Source organism: Rousettus aegyptiacus, unplaced genomic scaffold (assembly GCF_014176215.1).
Source record: "Rousettus aegyptiacus isolate mRouAeg1 unplaced genomic scaffold, mRouAeg1.p scaffold_m13_p_4, whole genome shotgun sequence".
NCBI classification, from domain to species: Eukaryota; Metazoa; Chordata; class Mammalia; order Chiroptera; family Pteropodidae; genus Rousettus; species Rousettus aegyptiacus.
The window spans coordinates 55,153,915-55,163,878 of NW_023416307.1; the positions used below are offsets into that span (position 1 = coordinate 55,153,915).

The window sequence follows — 9,964 nt, forward strand, 5'->3', positions numbered from 1 at the left end:
GAGCAGTGACTTCATTTCTGGTCTCATTACTTATTACACAGGGGACCCCCTTCTCCAGACTTCTATGATTCATATCTATTCAGGCAGTCTGTGGTCTTAGATATAGAAATGCTGTGTGGTATAATAAGACACATGAAGTTTGGACTCAGAAAGAATGGGTTTGAATCCTAACTCTAGGGCTTATTAGCCTTGTCCTTAGTCAAAGTATTGAACTTCTTGGATTCCTCATATAGAAGGGGAACAACAATTACTTTGCAGAGTTGAGTCAAGGACTTAAAATGAAATATATAAAGTGCCAGGCATACAGTGAGAGGTTGATAAATGGCAGCTATGACTACTCAGCCTGCTTTATCATAAAGCTGATATCCTTTGCAGGGGAACAGAAGCCTCATTATTAGTAACAGCCACATCAATCAGGATGAAAGCTGTCAGTCCCTGAAGTGTGTGGTCTCTTTTTAAACCCACAGAGACTCCATCTCATCACCTTCTATTGTCCCAGGCTACAGGCTTATGTTCCTGATGTTTCTTTAAATCTCCAAAGTGCCAAGAAGAGCCTGATACATTTGGCATTCAGTAATTATTAATAACCAATGATTTCTCTGTGGTGAAATATACCCTGCTTTCACTCACTCACTCGGATACTTTCAGATGATTCTGAAGGGCTGGTGGTTCATATCTGTCAAAATATATCAGCAGATATATTTTTCATTCAATTTGACAGGGTATTTCAGGATGGAGAACACCCTATAGAAACCATTCATCTGCTCCTCCAGGACCTCTATGGTACTGTGGTTGCTCAGGTCCCTCTCGGCCCTCCCTCTCGGCCTGGTCCAGCCAGGTACATTGAATGCGAGGTTCCAGCCCTGGGAGATGCATATTGCCACAGCTTCATCATCAATCCTATCAAACTGTACCTGGGGCATTTCAGAGTCTGGTTAGACAAAATAATAAAACAATTAGTTCCTTTTTTATTTTAGCCCCAGTAGGTTTGGCCTAGCAGAAATCTGGCCCTGAGTTTTTACATTAACTCTTATTTGGCAAAAGATCTTGAGGTTCACTGTAGTTAAAATTTTCAACCAGACACAGTGAGAAAAAATCAGGAGACATGTATGCTCCTGCCCTCCGGCTATCATCTATTACTGCTGTGGTTATTTTTGGAATCTTTTCCTCTTTGGGGGGTTCATTTCGAACTCTGTGTACCTCAGCTACCCTGCTGAGAATTATAAAAATAACAAATGATTCTCACCATCACCTTCTAATCTCTTCCCACCCTACCCTGGAGTAATTCTGACATACCTTCTAATTGCCCTCTACCTCAACCCCTCCCCTACCCTCCCCCATGAGATCTCTGGTGACAAGACCACTCTCCATGTAATCCTAAGAAAGATGTGGATCCCTGGGGCACTGTGGAGATCCACTGGTCCAGTCCAATCCTACATGTTAATAGTGAGAAAATGAAGCCCAGAAAAGCTAAATGAGTTGTCCAGAATATTCCACAATTAGCACTTGGGCCTCCAGACTCCCAATTCAGGACTATTCTTACTAAACCACATATCATATCTCAGAGTTTTCATATAGGAATACTATTATTTAACATTTTGGTTTTCAGTATTATAATTTGCTAGGTGAGTTTGAGATAAGGCCAGTGTTTTGTTTTGTTTTGATGTTCTGTTTGTTTATTTGTTTGTTTGAATGATAGGTGCAGATATAGCAGCTTTGGTTCAGAGCAACATTTTTTGCTAAGATGAACTGACCTTCCAAATACCTGATTCTCATTATGGAAATGAAAAGAGCCTATAATAATTTGAGTAGAAAAGAAAAAGCAAGGATACCAGAAGAGAAAACCCTATGAAAAGACAGAGCTCAAAGCCAAGATTATCTAATAAATTTCCTTACCTTCTACTGTTAGCTTAATTGTACTTTTGCCTCTTCCATGTGGTGCAATGGCTGAGCACTTGTAGATGACTTCATCCATGAAATCCACATTTCTGAGTAAAAGTGATACAGTCCCCTCAGAAATTTCAGTCCAATCCATGGAGACTCTTCCCTCAGACAAGGAGTTCTGGTCTTCTAGTTGCTCTGTATTATTATAAAACTGGTAAATCAACTTTGAGAAAACTTCAAAAAATCATAGTACCTAAAGAAGTGATAATATCCTAATCATTTTCTACTTCATGTTCCTCTTAGATGTCTTCTCTTTCCCAAGAAAACTCAAGATTTTCTGTGCCCTGCACAAATGAGAAATGGCAAGGGAGTGTAACATCAGTGAAAGGGTGGTCCTGTACCTCTTCTGTAGACACTGAGAAGGTCAAAGAAGAAATTAAATTAGTAAAGTACTGAGGAAGACCAGTGAATGCTGTACCAGGTAGGGTTTAATAACAGATAAATCACTCTAGTTATTTCTAGCAGATAAGAACTTAGCACAGAGAATTCAACATTTATAAAATCACTGGAAGGCTGGAGGAATGAACCCAGTGATGACATGGAAGGTGAGACTTGCAGTGTGTTCTGTTCTGTCTTTCCCTGCATTATGCTAGGCTCAGAACAATGCTCTTTCCTCAGTTCCTACCTCAGTATTAGTATAAAGATTAAGTGAATTCATTCAGGAAATATGTCTAGCACTTTGAAAATACTTAATAATTGTACTTGATATATTAGGCTTCTCCAGAGAAACAAAACAAAATTTATATAGCAAGATCATGTGATTATGGAAGTGAGACATGCCAAGATCTGCAATGGGTAAGCTGGAGACATTGGAATGCTATGGTATATTCCAGTCCCAGTTTGAATGCTCAGGACTAAGAAAAGCCTATGTTTCATTTCAAGCCTTGCTCAAATTATTGTTATTTGTCGAATGTGGTTATAATAAAAAAGCAGTGGATTATAGTTATAAACAAATCTTAGTCTGAAAATGTGTAAATCCAAGTTCTAGTTCTAAATCCCTCTCACTAGTCATTTGGCACTGGGCAAGTCACTTAGTCTGAGTTATAGTTTCCTTGTGTATAATTAGGATAAGAACACCTGCCCCAGGGTTGTTATGAAATACCTTGGGACCTTAAGTACTGTTTTTATATAATATGTTTCAATCATTTTGCCGAGGGAAAGAAGGAATGGACTAGAGGAGTGGATACCTCAGTAAACTGCCCCTCTTCCCAATCTCTCAAAATATGTAGCTTACTTATTAGGAATTATTGATTCTAGCTTCTCAAGTTATACCCAGGAGGTCTTGTTGCAGCTGCACCCTTTCTGGTCTCAATAGAAAGGGTTTCAGCCTCAGGAACCCAAAGGTTCTAGCCAGCGAATCATGAAACATGATCTCTTGATGATGTAATTCATAAGATAAAAGATATTTTCTGACTGATGTGTTTGTAGATAGTCCCCTACTTGAATCTGTAACACTGTATTATTTCTAGACCATGTGTCTTAAGCTTCCCAAGGACTAGAAGCCAAGGCAAGGGCTCAGCAAAAGGCTAATAATGTGAGAAAACACTTTGAAAACTGTAACAAGATACTATATCTAAAGCATCTACTGTAGTACCTAGCACATAGTATTAGGTTGTCAATATTGCTACAAAATGTAAGATATTATTAGAACACATCTTTCTCTTTCTTACCTACATACACACTCATTCCTGTCATTTGACTGGGTTATTCCTATGAGTGAATTACCATCCTACTTTGCCCTTCTGCTCCCCATTACACACACACACACACACACACACACACACACACACACACAGACTCAAGCATCAAAAGAAAAGAGTCGGTAGATGTAATCTGTGTGGCCCAGGCCTTGCACTAACTCCTGAGTAGATCTCTGGAGGCTGAGGATGCCTTCAAGCTGCTGCTACCTTTAAGCAACCAGCAGAACTGCTCAGTCCCTGAGAGATAGCATATGCCTGAAAACTATAAATGTGTTCGATGACTTTGTGGAGTAGTTATACTGCAGATTTTGGATACATTTTTTTAAAGAAATTTTTGCATATATACTTCTGGTTAGCTGAATTACATTAACATTTTAAACATCTATATACTGTTCATCTCAACAGTTTTGAAGAACTGAGTATAGAGATGACTGTATTGACTGTCCATCCAGATTTTTCAGGACACATCTGATTTCAAATATTCTATGGTACTATACTCTCAGCACTTGCCACAGTCATTTGAAGTGTGGGCCAGGCAGGAGAGAGGTATGGAGGTAGGGAGTCTAGTATTTCTTTAGTTAGGGGCATTCAAATTATAAGTGTGAATAAGTGTAGTTACCCGGATATAGCCTCAAATGGAAAAAATAAATTAGGGGGTTGGGAGGCTCTTCTCATTAAAAAAGTGAGTAAACAATAATGCTTTACAATTACTGTCTGTTATATTTTCCCCATCTGTTCTTCATCATTCCCCGTGAAACAAAGCATTGTTATTCCTATCAAATAAACAAATAAATAAATATATAATCTCCGGATCACTATTTTCTTCACTATTTCCAAAGCTGTTTCAGAAACATCTACAGTTTTTTTTTTTAAAGTGACTCACCTGCACCCTGAACAAGTAGAAGAATGCTGATAGTCACCAAAAAGAAAGACATTCTATAAGAAACAAAAAGACAGAAAATTTGCCTTAGCCATGGAAGAGTGTTGGCCAGCATAATTCAGTCAGCCCTGGTGGGGTCCGAGGAAGGTCTCAACATATACCACCTCCAGACTATACTCCTACCAGATGCACCCTTTGCAGACAGAGACTTCCAGCACCTTGGCATGCCATGTGGGATACCCACCAAATCAAGTTCACTCAGGCTGATCCTATGCAGATGTGTATGTGAACCTGGAACTCTATATTACTAATATACAAATCTGTCTTTCTAGGTGAGTCATATTTGAATTCATTTGGAACATAGTCTACCTTGAGATGATATTTGAGAAGTCAGTGACAACTTCACAAACAACTATTGCTGGCCTTTCTGGATGTTGCTGGGGGAAAGTCAACAGTAGAGGAGCCATAAGTAGTAGATATACAGGTGTATCTGGGAAGTTATGGAGCAATGCTCCTCAAATGGATAAAAATAACTGTGGGGAAGGAAAAATAATTTTCTTTCTACCCTTCTAAGTTCTTCTGGCTGGTCTAATAATCAAATGGGCATGAGACAGATTAACAAGAGGAAATAACCAAAGTTATTACATATGTACATATGGAGGGGCGGGGTGGTGGAGGAGTCCATAAGAATGTGGGACTCAGGACAAATCAGGCAGTTGAGAAAGATGAGTTGTAGTTTGGGACTTCAAAGAACAGGAAGGCAATTCACAGGGAGATGAAAAATCAAATGTTCAGTAAACAAATGTTTACTGGGCCATCTTTAATAATGGGACACAGAGCGGACTTTGATCAAAGGAGCCTTGCTAGGTTCCTCCCTGTCTATGGCATACTAGTCCATATTAAACAATAGTAATCTACAATGATGGCTCCTTTCCAGGATCAGGTCCTCTATCTAAATTGTTTCAGGCAGTTATAGGGAAGGTCAAAGGTTTTTCCTGAGTCTTTTGATTCTTAAAATTGATTAGCTTAAAATAATCAATACCCTAAAAGAGCCCATTTTGAGGTGACAGACTCTGCTTCCTCTCATAACTGAGAGGAAGTACCTAAATGAGCCTGCTCAGCTAAGGCTTCGCTTTAATGGGAATAGAATTAAAAAGCATAGATCTGGAAAGGTAGGAGAAAAGGGCTCAGGGAACAGTAAGCCCCTTTAAGAAGCTCTGACACAAATGTACATCTACATATAGGAAGGGCAATCTTAACTCACAGGCTGGATCCACTCTCTCTCTCTGGGCTCATCTTTCACTACTACTCCCAACCTTCAATTACCACCAGGATCAACCTTAAGTTATGATGCTTCCTTGACTGGCATGTCCCCCATCATCACTACCCGCATTCACCCCCCACTACTCATTTATCATTCAAAATTCTGCCCCAGTGGCACTTCTGAAAGCTCTCCCTGATCCATGTCCAGTTCATCATTCCCTTTTCTGTATCTTGAACGAACTTTTGTTGTTGCATGAATCACATTATGTAGCAATTATTTCTTTACATATTTTTTTGTCCCTTACTATTTTAAAGAAAGAAAGGTAAGATTATCACATCTTCTCAGTATATTTTCCTGCCTCCTCTTCTTCCTGTGATCTATTAAAAAGAAAAAAGAACCTACCACAATCCTCCAGGTCTATTATACATCATAATAACAACTATGTATCAAATGCTTACAAATGCCAAATTTAATCTTCAAAATAAACCCATGAAATAGGTATTATTATTATCTCCATTTATAAGTGAGGAAACTGAGGCACAGAGAGAGGAAATAATCTATTTGCGTTATATAGAACCAAGCTCTCACCTTTCAAGTTAGCTGAAGCCTATGTATGCCACCTAAATTCTGTCCTGACAAACTTTTGCAACTTCATCATACACCATGGGAAGTTTCATTACCCAAGCCATCCATCAAGAAAACAGCATGGGCTGATGAGGCAGCTGGCTCATAGAATATTATAATAAGTCTCTTTTCTAGAGGCCTAGTAAACCTTGGAGAATATGTATTCATGGGTTGAATATTAACAGATACTGAACACGAGGATAAAGGAACAGCCCTTGCCAGTCAATGATCAAATAAAGTATTTCTAGGGTCAATGGGACAAGTAGATTCTTCACCAAGTTCATCTATTCTACCTAGGAAAATGACTAGTGATTAACAACTATTGATTTGAAAAATAGCTCTCTATGGCATATATAATAAAACACTGTAAAGACATATCTAAAATAATATAAAATTTAAAAGGTAATATGCCAGCTAGCAGCTACTAGAGCTATACTTGAGAGATTAGTCAAATGTTATAAAGAGAAAAAGTTGTAGGAATATAATATACCTTTTCGACTCAATAAAATTTCATTATCTATTTCCAAGATGGAAAGTTTTCATCATTATGAAAGACATAAATCCTAAAGCTTTCCCAATTCCCTCTGTACTTACACTGAATTTTGTACTTTAAAGTACTCTCATTTAATAAGCTTATTTTAATTATTCTAATAGAAACACAGATTCATCATTTAAAAATGTTTGAAAAAATAGAAAGGAATAAAGAAGAATATTACAATCACTTTTAAGTCCATCACCCATAGAACTACTGTTATCGTTTTGGGGTATTCTCTTTCAATCTTTATATGTGTACTTTTTAAGAAAACTCAATTTGTATAAACAGTTTAGTGTGCAGTTTAATTTTCCTTATGACATTGTTTTATAAGCATTTCTTCATAATTAAAAATATTCTTATAACCTGGTCTACTTAGTTTCATAGTTATTTGTTTGCAAATTTTATCATCCCTATTAGACTATAACGTCCCTAAGGGCAGGGCTAGGTCCTCTTTGTCTTTCTTTCATATGTCCGCCATGGTGTCCCATATGTATGTCATAAGCACCCAATAAGTGTTTATTGCATTAACTAAATTAAATTGAATCCGGTGTAACATTCTTACAAAGTTCTATTATACAACAGGAAAAAGAAAAGAAAAAAGAAAAAACAGAAAAAGTTCATACACTATTGATGAGTATCAACTATGCCAAAACAGAAAATTCCAGCAGTGCATCCAGGGATTGTCTCTAAGGCTTGTGCCCTTTTCACCTCATTTTACAGAAAAACTATGAACAATCTATGACCTAGCTCTATGTGGACATTTAAGTGTAAAGGGACCAGAGAGAGTTGGAGTAGATATCTAAACTCTTCAGTCATATTATCCATCATTTGGTTCTCCAGTTTACAATCACAGCCAACAATTTCTCCCAAATAAACAGATTCTTTATTGAAAGAGCTTACCTGTATCACAGCTGGTCCCTCTGATCAGCTAGGAAGAAGCAAGTGAGGTGGGATCAAGCATGTCTTCAAAAGAACTGTTGCATGGCAGTCCCCAGGGAGAAGGCTTAGTGATACTGTTATTACCAAGCTGTTGCAACAAAAGCTCAGCAAGGAACTCCTTGTGACTTAATATTTATAACTGCTGTCTTTGTTGCCAAAAAAAAAAACCCAAAAGTACTCATAAGAAAACCTAAACATGGTGGCTAAAGGAGAAAGTGCCCTTCATTTGGTCTCCCTTCTTTTTTCACTAGCATTCTAGTGAGAAGGCTTCTCCTGAAATAGTCAATTTAATCCAAGAAGAGCTTAATGGTGAAGTGTTGATAAGTGGACAAATATGCTATGTACTTTCCCAATTCCCTGAAATTCATCCCTTTCCTTAGATAATGCATTATGTTGTCTCCTTTTCTCTTTACGCTCTCCAGTGCCCCCACTGCCTCTCTGGCATCTCCTTCTACTAGCCACAAGACAGACCGTAGCACTGTGAAGCTCCACAAGCCACCAAAGCTTCTTCACCTCCCAGAGGGTTTTCAGAACTCTCCAGCCTGACTGGATTGTTTCAAGGTCCACTATAGTGTTGCTGGATGCTGCTTCATTTACACTCCTTGTGGCCACAAGGAAGAGAGCTGCACCTATGGTAGCTGAGATAGACAGGATTTTATTAAAACGATCAATAAGAGTTCTCATATTAATCTAAACATTTCTTCAAAATGTTCTATCAGTAATTCATTTTCTATTATTGAGGCTATTTTCATCTTTCCCCCTTAATTTCACTGATACCGTAACCTTAACTATTTCTGAATCACATTAGCATTATTTTTTTCACATTTTACATTATATTCCTGTCGCCTTATCAGACATAAATACATTTTCAAAGCATGAAATTGTATTATTTTAAGTATTTGTGATTTTCACATATTAGGGTTCCTGCCAGAATGTGATCTTTATCCAAAACAAGACCTACTTTTTAAAAGGAGTCTTTTAAAACAGGTTTCAAAAACAGGACACTACCGGTTTTAAAAACATTTTATCCCTGGTTTAAATTGACAAAGGATATACTGCTACAACTATTACTCAACTAGAAATTAAAATTTGGCAGTAGGTAAGAAGCATAAAGCTTCTCATACAAAAGACTGGCAAGAAAAATTTTATCCTCATATTTGGAAGGAAAGCAATTTAATATCATTGATCATACAGAATCTCTTAACACTTTTATGCACAAGGTTGGTAAGAAATGCTGAATATTTTTCTATTCATGACTTCAAAATATAAAAGTAACTTCAGAAAGGACTGATTTTAGGGCAAAAGAGAAAATGTTAATTAGAAGTACTAAATTAAACCCAGAGTCAGGATTTCCCCAGTTAAACTGTGGTTTTAACCTGCAGTAAAATCTTACTGATTGAGTTCTTAAACCGATCGGCTTGAGCTTTCGCAAATTGGGGAAACTCGTCCACATTTCCCAAATTTTTCTAGCCACTACGATTTACAGCAAAAACCACAGAAGTACTTCTATAGCTAAAATGGAGGAACATCCTTAATGTACATTAATCATGCTTTAAAAAAAGAAAAATCTTGTAGGGAAAGCAGGACAAATATATTACTCATATTTTACGGATGGAGAAACTGAAATAAATCCATTGTCCAAGGAGAGCAGAGCCCGAGGCAGGAGCCAGGGGTTCTGATTTCTAGTCCAGCTGTCTTCGCACTTCGAAGTCAGCTTGGTTAATGCCCAGACTTTAAATTCCTAAGGCTTGCTGTAATGGGTTGAATCGCCACTAAACTCCTGTGTTCTCACAGAATCCCGCAGCCTAGGGGCCGTACTCCTAACAGGGGACTAAGTGGGCGGTGCATCGTGACGCGCGAGAACCCTAAAGGCCAGAAAACCAAACAATCCTCGGGCTGTTTATCGAGGCGGCCCTGGACTCCGGGGTCAGGCCGCGAGACTCAGGGACTACAAAGAGCTGCTGCCCAAACCCGGAGGGGTTCAGAGATCAAAGTAACAGCCCAGCGCCCCCACTCCGCGCCGCGCCGCGCGCCGCGTGAGGCAAGGCGAGGCCAGGCCCCGGAGCGGCGCGCGCACC

At 38.5% G+C, this 9,964-nt stretch overlaps 1 long non-coding RNA gene across 1 annotated transcript; it reads right to left on the minus strand.

Moving 5' to 3' along the window:
* Positions 1-1,354: 1,354 nt before the first annotated feature.
* Positions 1,355-9,946, minus strand: LOC107517753. Its single transcript, XR_001598618.2, has 3 exons — positions 7,848-9,946; positions 4,528-4,580; positions 1,355-2,228 (listed from the first exon to the last, which is right to left on the minus strand). It is a non-coding gene; the product is annotated as an uncharacterized LOC107517753 (long non-coding RNA).
* Positions 9,947-9,964: the final 18 nt, after the last annotated feature.